Below are 19,849 nucleotides of genomic sequence, written 5' to 3' on the forward strand. Positions count from 1 at the left end.
ACAAACTCTACGGGAATATTTTTTTTGTCAAAAAACAATTATTCACGTATTGTTGTGACACAACCAGATTCTCTCTCGTACATTACGAGCACAATGCAAGTCTAACAAAAAATAAAGATTGTGGACCAACCTTACATAGAGAACAGAATTCCCGTGTACAGGGCCTCCCCTATGCCCGTGCGGGTCATGGGGGTTATGTGATCATACTTCTAGATTTGAAGCTTTCGTGACTGCAAGGATTCATATTCTTAGGTTTTTTCGGTAAAGTCTTGTAATCTCTCATTTACTTGATACAGCTGTCGTGGCTGTGACGGTTCCACCTGAAGACGGAAGCTTGTGTTGCCTCCGAAACGTCGTGAGTTTTATTTTATTTTACTTGTATTAATTTTAATTTACATTTTTTTACCTACGTGACTTTACCGAAAAAACCTAAGAATATGATCGTACTTCACCACACTGGCTTGGCGAAGACGGGAGGAAGGGTAGCACAAAATGACAGTGGATTCCCTTGCCGCACTGACCCAAGTCATACAAAATATATATGAAACGTGCATCAGAATATTCATCAACTGGAAAGTGCTGAATATTTAAATAGCAATGCATATATTTGTCCAAAGAATAATATAGTAATACGCAGCACATTTATAGAACAATTTATGTCTAAGAGCTTAATAAAGGTGTCTTTTATTTACTCTTCTCTCGCTCTCTTTATTTCAGTGTTTGCTTATACGGGCCATGTTTTAACCTGAAATGTGTTTTTTCTCTCCCTCTCTTAAGTCATTAAACGAACGCTCTCAATTCCGAATGGCCTGTCCACGTGGAGGATTACAGCTCATTAGTCCTCAAGTCTCCGGGGCATTGATGGGTTTTAGACTCGGCAGTAAAATCAGGTAATGGTTGGATTGTTTATTTCCAAGAAAGGCAGCTTAATGACATATTGTACAAAAGCGTAATGAGGTAATGGACCAACGCAGTTATTTTCATTTCAATATGGACCTTTGATCAAAGTAAACTCAATTTGTTCCTATCAATAAATATACCATTTACTGCTCTCTCTTAAAAAAAAAACATGTATTTTGAGAACACAAATAAATAAAATAAAAAACTATTTTTTAACATTAAATCATCTGGCAAATGTTTTTCAATTGGTCTAAACGAGCCAATGTGATAATGTGCATACAAATCTGATGCTGCCACAAGGAGCCTTAATTTTCACTAATTGCAATAGTCAGATTGGAGAGCCTGTGACAGGCTGTTGAAGTTTAATTGGAAAGTACTCAAACATGCTGTACATGCACATTAGACATTTTGTTATGTTATTCCTCATTATACTTTCAGGAAGGGGGGGGGGGGGTGAAATTACAAGTTGTAAACAGCAGAGTCGAGGTAATCATTGCTATTTACACAGACAACAGCCTTCAGATGAATTACAAAGAGTTGATCTGATCAACACTGATATTGGTGGAAGCCAGATAGAATGTAGTAGTCTCAGAAAGCCAACAGCCAAACAGTTGGCTCATTTATACAAAGCCAAGGCCTCCCCTGCAACAGCCAACCGAGGCTAGAAGAGCAAAAGAGAGAAATTGCCCAATGTGGACATACTGTAAAAACCAAAGGAATATAAAACACTATCTGATGGCTTGAGGTCCTTGAGTGTGACAAGGGAACGTGCAGTTGCAAGGCAGCTACAAAAGATGGCATCTCATTTTATTAACTTAAAAGGAAATCGGTCATATTCCTGCACTCCCTAATGTGCTTTTGAAATTCTACAGGTCCATACATCATCAGCTTACACTCAAATAAGTGTTATAAATTAACTGCTTTGCTGGTGCAAGGCTTGCGTGGTTGGGCATAATAATAATAATAATACACGTTTCCAAAAGAGGAATATTGGGAATAAAAACAATTTAAATAATACGGGTCGATAATTGTGTGAAGGGTAACAATTTTACAAATTTCAAAGTGTTATGAATGCAACGCAAAAAACAACAACCACTCAACGCCTATTGCGGTTGTTTCAACATAACGTTATTTGAACGTTTTCAACGGATCCGAGGCATGTGTTGTTCTTGAACGTAACAACGGTGCATCACGTGGGCAATCCGAAATGGTTATACACGGATAAACAAAGGGTATTATGTTTCAGCCTTCCACATGAACACCGCGATGCGGAATAAAAAGAAGCACTTTTTTGCGTCTATGCACAACCAACCACTATGCACACAGGCAACATGTTCAATGCGCATTATAACATCAATCACAAAATCAGCCGCGTCGGATACGTACGATGGTGGCGCTATCATACCAAGGTTAATCAATGTTCCTGAACTCTGTGAGGGGTGTTTAATTAATCCGTGAATTTGTTCACTTAAATTCTCATCGCACAAATAGTACCAATTTCTTCGAGTTTTAACAGCAAAAATAATATATAATACAGTACCGTGTGTATATATATATTTGACCAAACAAGCTTGTGCAGGTGCTTTGATGAATATGGTCATCAGCAGCAATACGGGAGGTGTGGTGATTTCATTCAAGCCGCAAATACCGTCTCACTTGTATAAATGTGGGTGGTAAATAAATAAACAATGCCGTCCAAATTGGGGGAGGGAGGGTGGGGAGAGGGGGGGGCTTAGTTTTGGCGCAGATAGGATGAGCTCTGCTGTCAGGATGCTACAGAGAATGCAATCCGTCTGTGGCGAGGTGTGACAGTGCAATCTCAAGATGTGTCCTATGAATGCTCATGGGACGTGGCAGTGACACATTCCAAGCGATGGTCCTGCATCACGCCGCTTCGGATCTCTCCCCCAACTCGGAGGATAGGTCAAGGCCATTGACTGGTGCGCAGTTTGCTTTTCCCCTAATTTGGCACGAGTGGGTGAAGGGGGGTCTAAGAGGCCTGCCTACGTGAAAACACAATATCTGAATGAGACGCATTCATAAACAAGCATTTCTAGAAAGCGCTGAAACTAAAAACCACGATTTGCTGTATATTATAGGTGGGTCTACAGATACATTTATATACTACACCTGAAATTCAGAGTGGAGCGGCGGTGCATCCGTAAGCACGTAGCACTACGAATCTGTGCTGTTGACAATTTGACTTAATCACTTTGGGATTAAACGTGCACATTGAACTGTGTGTTGCCGTTTGAACCAATGGGCACAGGGTTTATTTCTATGAAGTGTTTGCTATGATGCGTGCGTTATGTGAGTCCATTAGGCTGAATCCCGAGTCTTTCCGCTAATCATCAAGAGTTAAGTGTTGGCATTCAGGCCCAGTGGTTGCTGCCAACCACTTCACTCAACAGCTTTTGCGCACTGGTGTTTATTTCCATTAGTTACGTCTTAAATACAACGCTGTACACTCTGCGGCAGAACGACAGGGATTAGCGGGTGGCCCAATGTTGAGCGGGATCCGCTGTTAAACCCGAGCTCAATTTCCGGCCACGGCTAGCATCAGTTGCGCGTGCTATCTGCACCAGTCCTGGCCTCACTCCCTTCGACAACCCTAAACTAAAACAAAAACTAAATTATGTTTTTTTTTTACCGAGTAAACCCCATTGAGCTTACATAGCTCTTTTGAAAAAGCTACCTGGCTATCACAAATGATAGCTCAACGAAGTGACTTATCATGTGGACATTTATAGCAGCCAAATACTCTAAACGCACGTTTGTAAACATGGAGGAAACCAAACGGAGGGCTCAGAGAAAAAGTCTACGCATCCACGGGGAGAACATGCAAACTCCAAATATACAGGCTTCAGGGTCGGGATTGAACCCATGCTATCATGTATACCAGGCGAGATAGTTAACATCTCACCACCGCGGTGCCTAGCGCTGACCCGCATGGTAAAGCATGGTCAAACAATGTCTACAAACCAACACACAGTGTGGGGAGGCCCTTCATGTAGCAGTGGATTAGCAAAGTGCTATAAATGATGATGATTATTATTATTATTTTATGATTAATATAATATTATTCTATCCAGTGTGGGTTGGAGTGTTGATGTGGTGGCTCTCCCACACTGCGGGTTGAACGTGGTGATCGGAGTTTAAATCCGTCAGCGGCGGGTCATATTTGAAACGGCCTTTAGCCCCCTGCTGACAGCCATGGTGAAGTATGGTCAAACAACGTCCACGGCCAACATGGCGTGTGGAGAATCGTTCTCCGTCACAGCACGTTGACCAAGGAAAGCAGATGGGGATATCGAATACAACGGGGACTACATGACAATGAACACAATCCACTTAGATACTAATGTTATACATATGACATTGCATGTGCCTCGTGCAATTCGAAAATATATAACGTACAGTGCGTAAGCCCGAGACACATGTAATTCCACAGTGATGATGGGCTATTGAAAAAGCTTTTTATCAAGCTTTATGGATCAATACTCCTTGCCCAAGCTGACCTCACTGACCTAGCAATCACTGCTTGGACTAGAAGGCCCCTGCCAGAGCAGATGTTCTCGTGACATTTCCCAGAACACCGGGAAATGTAAAATCAATCTTCCCACCTGCCTGCCTTCCTGGCATGCTACCCCGTCTCATCTCCGTTCAAAGGAAAATACGTGTGTGTGTATTTCCTCCAAAATGTAGAATTGTTTCTCTCTTTGAGCCGGGGGGACAACGTCGGGTAATCTCCGTGTACGTACAAGTGACCCTCAAAATATTACGCGAGCTGATTATGAAAAATGCTCACAAAGCTATCTATGCAATCATATCATAATAATGGGTTTTCCGATTTCAATGATTTCTGCAATGTAAAATAATAAAGGAGGGGGGTGGGGGGGAAATAGCAGTTGAACATTTGTCAATTATTGTAATTATTACGCTTTAACCACCGATCGTATGTTTGTGCACAGAACTCCACGTGGAAACACGTGCAGCCCTTTTAGTCAATTCGCTCTTGGATGACGGCCTCCCCAATGCAACGTGGGTCCATGAAGACTCGTGTGACCAGAGTGGATTTGGCAAAAGGCAGGGAGCATGGACATCGGAGCACAGTACAGTACAACAATGAATTGTTTAGCTGACACAGTAGCTCCGCAAAAGCCGAGAGCACCCGTCTTTCTTTTGCACATGGTGAGAACCCATCAAAGCACGATCCAGGCGTGACCCTGCTTAGCTTATCTGAGATCTCACGAGATCGGGCCGCATTTAAGGTGATTTAGTCAAAGGCTGTATTATACCAATAAACACCTGTTTATATAAAAACATGTGTAAAAATGTACTAAACACCAGTCGTTCTATTTGGGTCGTGACGATTCAAGTGAGACAGGAGCAAGGGTCGTGTTTGTATCTTTTTTACCCATGGCACCAAAAATAAAATTTCACAATGAATCCAGTGCAAGTATAATATACGATCATGACGATGCTTTTAATTATCGCACTCACGTAAACATAGCCTCGTTTGCTGAAATATTAAACACCTTCTTAGAGGGTTTTGCTTATTTCCTGTTTTAACTGGAAAAGACTACATGAGCAAAAACAATTATCCAAAGCATGTGTTCTTTAAGAAAAACATATTCAACAACTGACAATGATGTGTGTATGTATGTGAGCTGTAATGTAGTTGTTATCGCACTGTGCTATGAAGCATCGTGGCGCATTTGATTCCAGCTCATGGCGAACTTTGATAACGAATATCTGAACCAGTCCCACACCTCCCTGAGGTCCACTCAGCCTTATAAATGAGTACCTGGTGTAAACATCAGCACTGCGGAAACAAAGGCGGTCGGGTGTGGTGCTCGCCATCCATCCCGCCCCCCTCTCATGTGCTGCGCGAGTCTTAATAGGTGCTCACTAACAGCGCTTGCCCCAACAGTCTGCTAAGGCTATATGGAGGATCTTAGTATTTTTTGTTTGTATATGTGACATCATTGTAATCCATATCCTTACCAACAGCAATATCAACAGTGACCGGATCTCAGAGAGAAAGAGAGAAAATGCCTTTGTGGAATGGCCCTGAAATGGTGCCAATCTTTAGTCATGCCTTTAGATGAAAGGAAGCGGCAGCGAGGAGCGGTTGGGAATTACTGCTGCGAAGCAATGGGAACCGTGGTTTTCAAAGGAGGGAAGTGAAAGACAGAGACGAGTGTCCATTAGTGAGCGCAGGATCAATCGGCACACTCACCATGGCCCCCACGACCCACCTGCAGCTTCGCCCGTGGTCAGGTGTCTGCGCCGCAAAAGAGACGCGCCCTCTCAGCGCCGGTGTTTCGCTTGGCAGTCAGGGACGTCTGGGGGAAAAAAGCTCCTTTGTGATGAGGACGGCTGCGAGAAAAACAAGTCGTTTTCTTTGCTTCTTATTTTTCTCTCTCTCTCGCTCGCACGCTCGTCTCTTGTTTCTGCTTATTGTGTACTTTTCATCAAGTGCTTTGTGATCTTGCTGCGATGCAGAAGCGGGAAGCAGTGACCACTCACGAAGCGAGAAAAAAAAAACACCCAAACGCCTGAACATTCCCAAGGCGTCATGCTTCCAAACACTATATCTATTTCCCCACAAAGCACACGTTTAAAGGAAGAGCTGTCTAAACAACAACTGCTCTGCAAACGGCCTAAAAGTGGCGCTTAGCCACACACACAATCGGCAATGTAATGCAAGCTGGATTAAATTCAGGGCAGCCGGTTTACATTGCTCGAGAATCTATAAAAGTGAATGAATCCACTGACCGACAAGGACACTCCCCGTGTGTTTTGGTCATGGTGGTCTTTTGACCATACTTCACCACGCTCGTTCAGTGTGGGTTGGCAAAGTGTGTGGGCACAGGAGCAGTTTTAGATATCACTCGCCACAGATGTTAGCCACGGTCCAGGAATCAAATTACGCACACATGGAGCATAAACCATCATCACGCGAACTCCGCTCATCCTCGCAGCAGCTTTTGGCTGAGCCATCGTGCAAGGGTGTGGGTCACCGCATCATCGCACGGCGCTTTCAGATGCGTTTCTGCGGCCGTCTGGAACGCTCTTCCTTCCGATATTAGGAAGCCACTGGAGCTATACACTTTTAAACCATATAGATTGAAAACTAATTTCTTTAAAACTGCTTTGTGTTTAGTTTATGGTCTCCCCCCCCCCCCCCATCCCCGATGAGCACGGTTGGATACGTACGGTGCGAAAGAAGTTCAACACAGGTACAATAGTGCGCGCTTAACCACTGGGTCACCATTCTCCCAGTCTTGAGAATAAGACGTTAAAAATTAACACCGACTAAAACCAATTAAATTGACTCTTTGCGGTCAATCTCTACTATCGCCGTATTTATTCTACGGATAGTGCATGCACATAGGGTTTCAAAATATGCCTAGGGTTATTGATTACACGGAATTGCTTTAGCGTGCGGTTTTCTCTTCGGTACATGAGGGTGGAAGGACTGTTCCTGGCGCCCCCACCTTCCCCACCTTTCCACCCCAAATAACGCTTTCAAAACACGTACTGACCAGGCGCGGTGGTGAAGTATATCCCAAAACCCCTCTTCCCCACCCCTATGTTAAATGAGGCACGAGAGAAGCATTGTGCGCAGCTGTGGATTGACAGAGGGTTGAGAAAACGATTTGCATGATTATCACAACAATGTTTGGCCCGTTGATCAGATCACCAGCAGTGCAGCGGATCTTGCCTGACCTTAGAAAGCGAAGCAGGTTTCATCCTGGAAATCCCGCTTGGATGGGCCACTACCACGTATGGCGGGTGTTATGTGATGTAAGGGCAACGTTGCTGGCAGTGCAAAAAATGCACCGTTGTACCGTACTTCTGTGTTCCCACCTAAATACCCCTCCCCACCTTTCACCAACCTGCTCGCATCAGCGTGGTGATGTATGATCAGGTAGTGGGTTAACAAAGGGCTGTATACGTACACAACACGCACAACACAGAGATGTTATTGTAAACATCCTAATAATAACAAGGTGGCTTTTTGGAGCATCCCATTCTACATCATTGCATCAAAGGTCTATGCGATACGTTTACATTGGGGGGAAACGTGCAATGTACTTAGCGTCTCACAAAGAACGTCATTAGTGATGTGTGAAGCGAAAACTCAAATTAGAAGCAAAAGACTCTCACGCTGATGATAATCCAAGTTACCTATTGACAGCAGGCGAAAAGAAATAGGCGTCTGCATGAACTGCTGATGCCTCAATTGCAACAGCAGAGTTGATATCTGATGAGTGCTGCGGATACTACACAACGATTGCGCCTCCGATTCGCACGGTTGGCTACGTACGGCGCGAAAGAAGTTCAACATCCAGCGCGCACGAACGAGTCTTGGAGCGGTGTTGTCGCTTGCGTTAAGCACGGCGAGCATGGGAGCCGAGTCGGGGGACCCATCCGCCTGTCCCATCCGCCCTTTACCAGTGATCGGTGTGATGAAGTATGGTCAAACACATCCTCATGACCAACACCTCAAAGGGTGGGGGGAGGGGTATGCAAGGCTAGTGTGATCCAATACATTTCGACGACTAACGACGAGTGTAACCTCTCCGATGCATTTTCCACATTGTGCAACGAGTTGCCGAACGCGACGTCTGACGTTTTACTCCACACGCTGGGAGGCTTCTTTGGCGAACAGAATTGCCTATTCAGATCACCAAAAGGGGGCTACAAATTAAGGCTTATTATCACCGCACAATTTGATCCTGCACCAACGTGCGATTTAAAAAAAAAAAACCTGATGATTCCGTCGCAAATGAAGACAATGTACACCCCTGTCTACTTGCATGGATATATTATTAGTCTGGGTAATGTTCATTGTCCCACTATTAAAATGGAAATTAAGCGTTGAAATTGTCCTACGTCAGCCGACGAGGCACAATGGGGCAATACGTACAGACAATGTGCACATTCTACAAATTAGACGGTGATTGCTGATACACGCGCCGTGAATGCATCGACGTAAATATATGCACGTGCAAGCCATAACATACAAATAGATATATTACATCGCACGCGTGCTACATTAACCTCAAAGCTCAAGCGCTCTTTATTTCTGATTGTGCCCGCAAACCGCTTGCTTGTTAATCACGCGGCAGTAGAGCCACGAGGTTTGAATCTATTATTTTAATTTATAGACTCATGGGCACGCCTCATATTCCATTTGGGACCATAGCGTGTATTAGTTTTACTGCTCGAAGCGATCTGTGTGGATCCATAGTGTAGCACTGAATTGTAACAATTACTTAACTAGGGGGTTTTCGCCAAGATATATGCGCTCCAGACCGCCACTGAAATTAGGAAAACTACAAACGTGAAATCACTTCCAAGGTATGGGATATTGGGCGTGTTGGTGACACAGTGTAAATTGTTAACCGTTTGTTAATCCCCTGATGGGCGCGAAGGCTTTCCCACATTATTTTGTTTGGTCGTGGGGGTTGTATTTTGTGAGGTTTGCCCAGGGGCAGGTTTCAGATGCTCGTGTTGGCTCGTCACTGACGTTAGCGGGTAGGAATGGTAGTCAGGTCAGATACATTTCAAAAAAATAATTTCAGGCAGTTGAGGGGTCAATTTAAAAATTCAAGGAAAGACTTCAAAAACAATTTTGCAGGAAATCTGAAAGGCTACTGCCTAAATTTTCAGACGGACCACATGAAACGTTTAGACGTTCTCGATGAGTTTTCAAAAGCAGTCTATCTCAAATTTGAGCTATCCCTCAAGAGCTCAAGGCATTTTAGGTGATTTGCCTGAATGTGTTTTTTTTTTGTGTGTAAGGCCGACGGGCAGCCATAAAAATTGTATAAATGTATGATTCATGAGGCTGATGATTATGTAGAGTTTGCAGGCCCAACCTCAGTGCTGCCGAGCGCGGGCTATGGGGTGACTATGGGGTTAAAACAAGCAAGCCACTTCGGAAAAAAATCTAATTAAAGGCTGTAAAAATATTTACGGCGGAACCGAATACTTTGATCTTTATATACATCCTCATTATGCAGCGTAGAGGTGTTGTTTTCTAATCCGAGGGTGGAACGTTGATATGCAAGACACGACACGGACGCCGCGGATTATGCTGTCACCTTCCAACGCAAAGCGCACACAGGCGCTTACTCAATGTGTGCTAACATCCGTGACCCCCGTATGACAGCCGCTCCAGACACAAAGTGAGCGCATTAAGAACCTGCAGGACACAAGAGCTCCCATCGTCATATATTTTTATTTTTTTATTTTCCCATCTATCCGCCTGATAGCCATATCCAGGTGGGGTTCTTACATTCATTACAACAGCGGCAGTTGCGCATAATAACAAGAACACTCGAAATGGAGAAAACAGGCTCCCCATTCGCCGCTAAGTGGCGGTGACATCACTCCAGCACTTGTGCCAGGCTGGGTGTGCTCCTACGGCCACGCGAAGTGAAGGTCCTACAACGCACATACACTCATTAGGCTCTGCCTCTCTTTGCTCCATTCTTCTCGTTTCCCGCACGGCGCCTCGATAGCCTCCCTTAAACCCGCTTCACCTCATTTCTCACCAAGATCCCCACTTTTCTTTCGCTGTATCCCATTCGATGTCCTCCTTCTATCCCCAAATCCACCCTCTCTCCTTTTTCCACCTCTGTTCATTTTTGCCTTTCATCATCACTGCCTTTGTCCTTGTTTATGCATTCATATTTGTGTGCGTGCAGGTGAATTAGATTACATTCAATTAGTGTCAGACTGTGGATTTTTCACAAGTTATGCCCTCCCTCCCTCTCATCTGCACACGCTGCTCGGCAGAATATTGACCAGAATGACACTTTTTTTTTATCTCTGGCATGGTTGTCTGCAGCTGAGTCTTTCTTGTTGTTTGCACGTGGCATGTTTTTTTAAAAATAATTTAACACAATTGTATCCCGATCGTGATACCCGATAGGTACTTCCTGAGAAGAAGAGAGCAAGTGAACATCTTCGACAGAACGGCCGACGGAAGGAGATAACCACAGAGCTGTCTCTGAAATCTCAACAAGTGACCCGTCTGGTCGACACAATAGCCCAGTCACTGAGATTAACGTTTGTCACGTGAGTCAAGCCTATTCTGCGTTTTTTTAATGCACCAAAATTATTCACCACATTTCATTTGGTCCTCCGCATCCAGCTGCGATTTCGCGTCATCCCACGTTATCCCCTTTGAAATAATGAAATCCGCAAACTGCACTCGCAAGACACGCGCGCACATCTTAACGCCCATCATATGTTTAAATGTGATGAACAGAGATGCTGTGATATCTCCCACCCCCCCTCCCCCCCCCCCCCGGTTCATATTTATAAGCAAAAATAAAAATATTACGGCAACTCCGCAAGCAATTTGGGCAATAAATGTCACGCGCTGCGGCGCGGCCATGGTATACTGTGCCATTATGGGAGCAGATCCCGGACACCATTATGGGAAATTACTATGGAAAATTACACACATTAAAAGGCATAATGAAGCCAGGCCCTTTTGTATCTTTGAGCGCATTAAACAGGTGGTTTGTGGTCACATATCGAAGCGAAGCCGTTTTTTTTGGGGGGGGGGCAATACCAATTTCGCTGCGCGTTGGGTCGATGCAAAGTGCGTTTGCGCACGAAATGCCCTTTCTGAGAACGCTGCTTTGCGCGACCACCGCATCGCAACCTGTTCACTGCCACCGCACCCTTGATTACCAGGTGGCACGGCGAGGCCGTCGGAGCAGGGCCCGAGGGACTGAAGTGGCCCACGGGGAGGGGGTTGAGGGCTTGTCTGCCGATCCCCTTAATGGTGGGAACTGAATGATAACGCGAGTGGGGCCTACGGTAGGGGGGTGGTGGAGTGGGGTTGAGGGGCGTGCATGAATGCGTGCGTGCGTGCGTGCGCGCGTGGGGAAGAATTAGGGACGGTGGGTGGTGGGTGGGTGGAAGGGAGAATGCTTTAATACGGCTCGGCTTGGGATTTCTGAGGAAGTGGCGTCTGGGGACGTCCTTTTAAAGAGACGCGGACGAGGCATGAAGGGGAAGTGACGCTCTCAAGCCTCGCCATCTGCGGGGCCCTGGTGATGGACATATGGACGTGAGGCGCCACGGATCCCACGCGCTGCCTCGCACGGCCAGATGCGGTGGCTTGGCACCGCGCATCACGACGCGCGATTTGCAGCGGAGCGGATACAACAACAGGGGGGACAAAAAAAGCGCTCAGCCTTTTGTGCGTTACGTGTAAAAAAAAAAAGCGCCACAGTGTAGTTGCTAAAGAACTCCGCCGTGGCTTTCTTAGGTCACCATCAAAAGTAAATTGGAGGAAATGTGACCGATTCGCAGGCAGCGATGAGACAGAAATAGACAACTGTAGACGAAGAAGATGAACTGTAAGCCCGTTTCGTCCCGTGATAGGACTCGCCAGCATGGTATCGTCACCGTTGCTTGCTGCTGTAGTCTGCCTCCGAGAACCACGTGTGGAGTATAGATCCACACTTCTTCTACATTACCTGCCCATTTCCTTCGCTAATTTCAAACATGAACAGTTGTCTATCGCTGTCTCACTGCTGCCAGTCAGTCGAACACATTTTCTCAGACATATATTGATGTCCTCCTTATAATACAAAAGGACCACAATCACGTTCTTCAGGAACTGCTAATAAATTGTGCATAATGCGAAAAGGCTGAGCGCTTTTTATATGCATACAATAGCGTGCTTGCTTGTGCGCTGTTTGAAACGTACGGCTTTCCGAACTTGGCACCATATTCCTGTTTTGACGGGGATTGTTTTTTTTTTAAATCGTCATTTATAGGCTTGATTGAGCAAAGCGGATTTAAAACAAAAAACATGAACGGGACAGCAACTACTTTGGTCAAACGCATTTGATTGACGAAGCAATGCATGAAGATTCAACAAATGGTCTTCGTTTATTTTCTGAGGTGCAGGAGAACGGCGGGAGTTGGTCTGTGATTCAATAGCCCCAGCGAGTGTGTATCGTGCTGGATATGGTGTGTTGGATGAGGAGGGAGGGGGGGGAACTCAGCCCCGGACAGCTCTGGCTGAAATGAAGCCTTGGTAGTCATGAATAATACTAATAATTCCTAGGCAAGTGCGTGTGCTTTTTCAAATAATTGTCGGGATAACGACAGCTTCTGAGCCACTTCGCTACTCGAATTAAATTAAATGCCCTGCTTTTATTTAAAGCTAACATTATTTGACAGTGCACACATGTTTTGAATTAGCATGGTGTCTAACTGCCGCCAACACGCGGATTACAATTCCACCCTGGCTACGAAGTCCGCCTATATAACATAGCAAGCTAGAAACCCGAACTGCAAAAAATCAGTCGGTCAGTAGCTTGCAAATAAAACAGTGTCTTGAAGAAAACACAACAAATTAGCGTTCATCCGGCTCAAACAATTATAGCGTAAACAAAACAAAAGCGTGTAAAGCACCAGGCTCGGGTGGATTAAATAATGGGTAAAATGAGGGGGAGCACTTTTTTTTTCTTCCACAAACCAATTTAAGCCGTCAACTCGCAGCAAGCCGCCGAGTCTCGCCAGCACACTTGGTCACGGCGCGCACCTATGGAGACGGGGACGCTTGCCGTGAATACCAATGAGGGTGACCCGTATTGAGACAGCCAGCCACACACACACACACTCTCCGCTTTTCTCACAACACAACAAAAAGACAAAGATTCCCCACACCTATATGGCCTCAACAGACTTTTTGGGGGCAAGTGTTGTTGGCGAACAGCACCTCTGAAGGCCTGCACGGCACGGCGCACGATTGTGGACTGGGTTGACCAGCCGACCACGCCCGGCCGCCTTTGTCTCCCTACTTGGAGATGTTTACGACGCACCGCACCAGGTACTCATTCGAGGCCGAGTCGATATAGGGGAGGCCCAGGACCGATTCAGATCACCGTCACAACGCTCTCACCCACCCACGAACATCCTCCCGCGCGTCTGCCTCTGGCATTACAGCGCTCTCCGGTTTGCGCGCGCTGTGTTGACGCTGCCTTTGTAAACACATTAAAGGCCGGACGAGCAGATGCCGAGGGCTTGCGGTGAGTGGAGACCGTTGTATGTAGTAGTGGTAATAGTTAAATTCCGTATTGAATTCAAGGTCCTGCTCCTCGCATCCAATGGCCCCGAATGATCTCGCACCTCCGTATATTCTGGAGTTGCAACAACAATCACAAATCTGACTTCGATCTCCTCCGCATTTTTAGAACGAAGGTCAAGTCACGTGGGCGATCTCTGGGCCTTCTTTTCCTTGGCACCGGGACTGTGAGACTCTCTGCAAAGGCTTGGCAGAGACTGGCTTGGTTTGAGTCTTTAATGTCCCGCCTTAAAAAAAAAAATTCCAGAAATAATGTCTTATTTTAAATTAGCCTCTTCTTACATAATTGATGTAAAGCGCCGTGAGATTATAAATGGCGCTATTATAAGCTTTAATTAGAATAACTACGCGAGCTCGCTCATGCGTTACATCAACATTCACCGCCACCATGGTATACTTTGAAGGTTTCAGAGATGGCACTATCAGTCGAGTAAGTCGATTGATTGATTAATCATTCGATTGATTAATTCAACTTTAGTGATCGATTTTTCTCAGGCCTCCTTTTAATATAGGCGACAATTGTCACACCCCTTTGAAGGAGGGCAACCCACAACAAGCCACGCCCAAATTTAAGCGCTTCATGATGCCGATTGCGTCATTAAGCCCCTCCCATTACAAATCACCCCATCCAACGGCACATGTGGCAACAGGCGACGCAGTACCGTACTTCCCCCCCTCCTCCCCCAGCTATGTATTTCGTGTCATCCGATTTTTAGAGTCACGGAACCAACAACAGCTAATAAATTACGCAAATAATTGGATATCTCAGCTGTACTCGTCCTGATTTGTTGGCAATGCATTTTCATAGTGCAGTACCGGCATCTGTGAAAAAAGAGCTTCATGGCTCATCGGATTGCTCCAGTATGAATAAAGATTATGATTCTGTGAGCCACTATATCAGCCCCCCCCCACACCACCCCCAATTCGTTGCCACTCCCCATGTCCTTGCCATTCCAGTCACTCGCAGCGTAGCTGCCGTATACAGTTTTAAACAGTTGCACAGTTTAACCCTTTTTTGTTTGTTACACGATGCACGCCTATTAGTGATCAGCGATTGCATTAGTTCGTTCATATTAACATCTTGGGGGGGGGAGGGCATTAATGGGCGTGGTGCAATGGGTTATTTTTTACTTCCGTACTTCGTTTCGAACCCGCCCGCATGAGTTGGATTCCCTGCCACGGCGGTCAAGTTGCAAGTTGTTGTCTCAACCTGCAACCCCCACGGTGTGCGGATGGACGTGCCGCCATCGAGCAGCAGATTGACAAAAAGGGGATTGAACATTCAATGGATTTCTTTACCACTCTTTTACAAGCGTCTCATTTAACGTGCGCCCCTTTTTGCAGGAATCACACCGTACATGTACGATTAGGTCTCTTGCAGTGCTTTGTGCTAATAAAGTTGTAAAGTTGACGAGACGAATCAATGCAAGGGCACTTACTTTTGCAATGAAAAGCGCCCGAAATGCATTGATTTCCAGAGCACCGTATTTTCCCAGTTCAGTATTGATTTTCTAAACTTTAATTTTGTCACCTTGAATAATGCAAGTATTCTACACGTATATAAGACATCAACGGTGGTGTTTTCCTTATGCTCTCCCTAATCAATGTCCACCTCAAAGAGAGTAAAATAAAAATGAATTAATTGTTGATGTTATTGATGTGATAATGCAAAAAAAAAATCGTTGTGCTGGGTAGGACACGTGATGGAGGATGGAGGAAGCCCCATTGCTAAGACAGGCATCGCAGTGGTCTCTCCAGGTCCGGCGACCAAAGGGGAAGACCAAAGACCAGATGGTTTGTGGGATACCATACTGTTAGGACAGATCTTGAAGGTCGCATGTCTGCTCTGCAGCAGCTAATGTTATTTGAAAATAACAATAAAAAAAACTAAAACGTCATAATAATAATACAGGCCGGAAACACATACGTTTTTGCATAATGTATTTGCTGAAGAAGTGCATTCTGGTCCTGTGGTCTTCAGTCACCATACACATTTTGTCAAAACGTGGCCGAGCGCCAGGCAGGGGTGCAACAGTGATCGACAACTGTGGACCGGTTTCGTCCTGATTAGGAGTCATCAGTATAGTGTTATAGTCACCAAAGCTCAGCGCTCAAAAAATCTGCCTCAAGCAGCTGTGGTTTCTGGCGTGGGGTAGAAAGAGGTTCGCGAGATGTGTGGTGGCATCTGCAGCTCACGATCTCTCTCCTGAAGCCCTCTCCTGAAGCCCCTCTCGTGGCTTGCAGATCTTAACACTGGCATGGAACAGAGGCATGCTGATCCTGATGTACTGTGCTACTAGACGATTTGGCTGGGATGCCTGTCGAACACTAACACTGCAGGATGAACGTGGCTTTCGAAAGCCGTGCTGTCATACCCGTTAAACATTGTTTAGTTATTATGTAATCCCTCTCTGTTGTGTGTTTTTTTAAGGGTCTGTTGGGCGCTCTTCATTTTAGTGGCCATGTGTCACTCGGCTTACACTTGCGCAGTTTCACTTTTATGCACTAACCCTCAACGCACACGCCCCGAGCGCGCCTGCACATGCATGTCCTGCATTGCTCTGCACGTGATGCCGCTGCCGGGAATATTAATGCTCGCGACAAACAAACCGAGCACGCTCGCCTTAATGTTACCAGTGAGGACGCTACGACTTGCACGGGAGACGATTGTCGTCGCCGTCAACATCGGCCCGAACCCCCACCCCCCCCCCCCGAAATCACGGATACGCTTAAGTGGTACGAGGTGAAACGGTGGACGTAACGGAGGGGAGACAGGTGGAGTTTGAATAGACAAACATGTTCACAGCTCAATCTATACATGGTGGATCCAGATGTCTTGTGTCCCCCTATCGTTTAATTTTATAAAACGTAATATTGTATTTTTTAAGTAACGTTAATTTAAAACAGATAAGAATATGCAAAGGGAAAACAATGTTCGGGGTCAATTAATTGTGGGTCACAGGACATCTAGACCACCATGCACAATCTAAGCCATGGGACACTTGTTAAATAAAAAGGTGATGTGCCCAAATTTGCAGTCACGCGTGTTAATATTTGCCTTTTTAGCACATCATTCATTACAAGCACGTTTTAATACATGTAAATGCAATTACTAGTCTTAGAGGTCGAATGGTCGCTTTGCGCAACTAAACCGGCATACCTGAGTTCGATTCCCATCCACGGTTAACGAGTTATGGAAACCACCCAAACCTCTTTAGCAAACCCGCCTCAAACCAGCGTGATGATAAACGGTCAAACAATTCGCAAAGCCGACGGCACGGCGTTTAAGGGAGGCCTTCATCCAGAGGGGGTATAGAGAGCGCGGCTGATGCTGATGATGAATATTAAATACATTCAACCACCAAGGCCGCCTGCCCCGCGATTTCATCGCGCGTGGAAATATAATTGTTGTATTACTCATATAACGGGCGCAATCAATTTCGAATACGCAGGGGGCAGTGCACCTTCATGCCAAAAGGCATCGGAGATGGCTGCTCCCGGTTCTTGATGCACGTTGTGTCCCAGCTATTCTGAACAGCCCTTAAAATCGGTTGCTCCGCAACGTGAGAAAAAAAAGGCCCCGTTGAGGCGGACGCATATCCACGGGAGGAGGGTCCGCGTATAGGCCCCTCGTGGGAAGTGATAAGAACACAGAACACAACGATTGTCTAGCTGCATGCCGTAGCCTTACAGAGAGTTGGATATGAGCAAAGTGCTGTTTGCGAGCACCTATTAAGGGCGACACAGCGGGCGGCATGGGCGGAGGGTAACGGATATGTGCGGTTTGTGGTTTCCTTTCGGAAATGTTGGCCACGGAGAAGCCGAGCTCATAACATTATGCGGTATATAATGCATCATCGTTCTCAGTTTTGTGTCGGTCATGGTCAGCTGCAATGATATCACGAGTGCATTGAATTTTCAAGCGGCGCGTGTGCGTAAGCGAGCGCGTGCGTGTTTTCCTCTCCATATTTTCACTCTGAAAAAAAAAACCAGTCGAAATTGAATACAAACCCCACCGTCGACATTGCATTGCATGCACATTAGAATTGTTGTGGTGAGCCTTTTCCAAACTAATAATAAAAAAAAATCAGCCGGTAAGTAACAGCGGAACGAAAGACCATGCAAATGTATACGCTTGTGGAAATTGATTTGAAGGGAGAGCTACTGAAGGAATCGATGGCTCTGCAAAAACGCAGCTTAAAGCAGTCGTCTGCGAGGCACCGATTGTGAGGCCGGCGTACAGATAGGGCTTATAATTGAGTGCGGGCTCCTTATTTTTATTTCACTTCCAACACAGCAAGACAACGGCCGGCTCCCAACACCCGTGCGCGGACGCAGCTAATTTGTGTAGAAGGCTGCGTGTGACCGCGAGGACACATGCGGGCTGCTGCTTGGCTTTCTGCGTGACAACACAGAGTGCTTGTAACGACCGGGGCTGCATGCGAGGGGCAGGTAGGTGGGTTGATAGGTCGGTGTGTGTTGTGGGAATTTGCTTCCGACAAATGAGCGAGCGAGGAAGGGGGGGGGGCAGACGCAACGAAACGACGGTGAGGTGGAGGGTGAGTGGTGGAGGGGAGAGAGGGGTGGCGATTAATGATCTCCGTTTGAGATTAGAGCGGCTACATATAGGGGCTTTTTTTCTCTTTTCCAAAATAGCAGTACAGAGGAGACAAAGAAAACAAGATAAGGCTTTGTGGAAAGACGGAGCACTTGAAGTGCGCATTCAGAGACGCACTTCACACCGTGTGTATCGCTTAATACATCGATTCGATATAAATGTCACTTCAGCTGTGATAGGGGTCTGTGGGTCGATGTTTTTATATATTAATTTTTATAAGCCGCTTTTTGGAAGGCATACTTACTCTCTCTCTCGTGCGTGTGTTACCTCATAGGCGACGAGGTACACATCAATTAAACTGGGAAAATATTTGTTTAAATGTGAATAATGGCCCAAAGTGATGTCAACAAGTCAATGCCCCGATTCAGCTGATGTATACCAAGGTCCATTATGAAACGCGAGTCACGCTGGTATTGCCAATGAATATTTGCTCGGGGCGGAAAAACACTCAATAGGCGAATCTTACGTCCTTTTAATTCTCAATGCGGTAGTTCCACGTTTACGACAACGCCGCATGTAATTAACTTCACACCGAGGGATGTGTTTTTTTTATTATTATTACTTTGATGCGACAATTCAATGTCCGGCGAAATTTATTAAGTTGCTAATTATGAGGCCAGTTAAACACGTAATAATAATAATTATTATTCCCCCACATAGCCCTCAACTGGCTGTTGGAGCTCAGTGCCATGAGCGAGCGCCTCTATGAAGGTCTTCGCGGCGCAATAGAGAGAGTAGCGTGGCCAGAAACCATGGCCCAAGCCACCCTTGTCTCATCAGTGTGATGTTTAAACACCGCACCAGTAGTGCTATTCCACTTGCGGCCAAGTCGACCTCGGCGAAGCCCCAGGACCTGTTGAGATAATCGTCACTGTTAACCATGGACGGGGGGGGGGATCACACTTAGGTTACTGACAAGTACGCGTATCGGCAGCGTGTGCCAACTTACTCACCACGCAATTCGCTCGTCTATGGAGCGGTGTTTTTTTTTTGCCTTCTTCTCATTTCCAAAATAGCTCCTCTTCGAAGCGGTTTGCGTAGTGGAAAGAGAGAGAAAAAAGCCACACCACACACTCGGGCCGTGTCGGTCTCCCCCAGTGATAGTTCTTGTTCATGCACCCGCTCCGTGCCGCTCACGTTAAGGAATACCGCTTCTCGTCGCAACGGGGACGCGCAGTCGCGCACGTTTGCGAGTC

At 46.0% G+C, this 19,849-nt stretch overlaps 1 long non-coding RNA gene across 1 annotated transcript in view; it reads right to left on the reverse strand.

Annotated features, from left to right (window-relative positions):
- LOC144936228 (uncharacterized) overlaps positions 1-17,534 on the reverse strand; it is a 178,833-nt gene extending 161,299 nt beyond the window's left edge. The window contains exons 1-3 of the long non-coding RNA XR_013637412.1: positions 17,500-17,534; positions 13,427-13,492; positions 6,162-6,248 (exon numbers count right to left, since the gene is read on the reverse strand). This is a non-coding gene — a long non-coding RNA (uncharacterized LOC144936228). The remainder of the gene's footprint in view (positions 1-6,161; positions 6,249-13,426; positions 13,493-17,499) is intronic.
- Positions 17,535-19,849: the final 2,315 nt, after the last annotated feature.

Source organism: Lampetra fluviatilis, chromosome 15, assembly GCF_964198595.1.
Source record: "Lampetra fluviatilis chromosome 15, kcLamFluv1.1, whole genome shotgun sequence".
NCBI classification, from domain to species: domain Eukaryota; kingdom Metazoa; phylum Chordata; class Hyperoartia; order Petromyzontiformes; family Petromyzontidae; genus Lampetra; species Lampetra fluviatilis.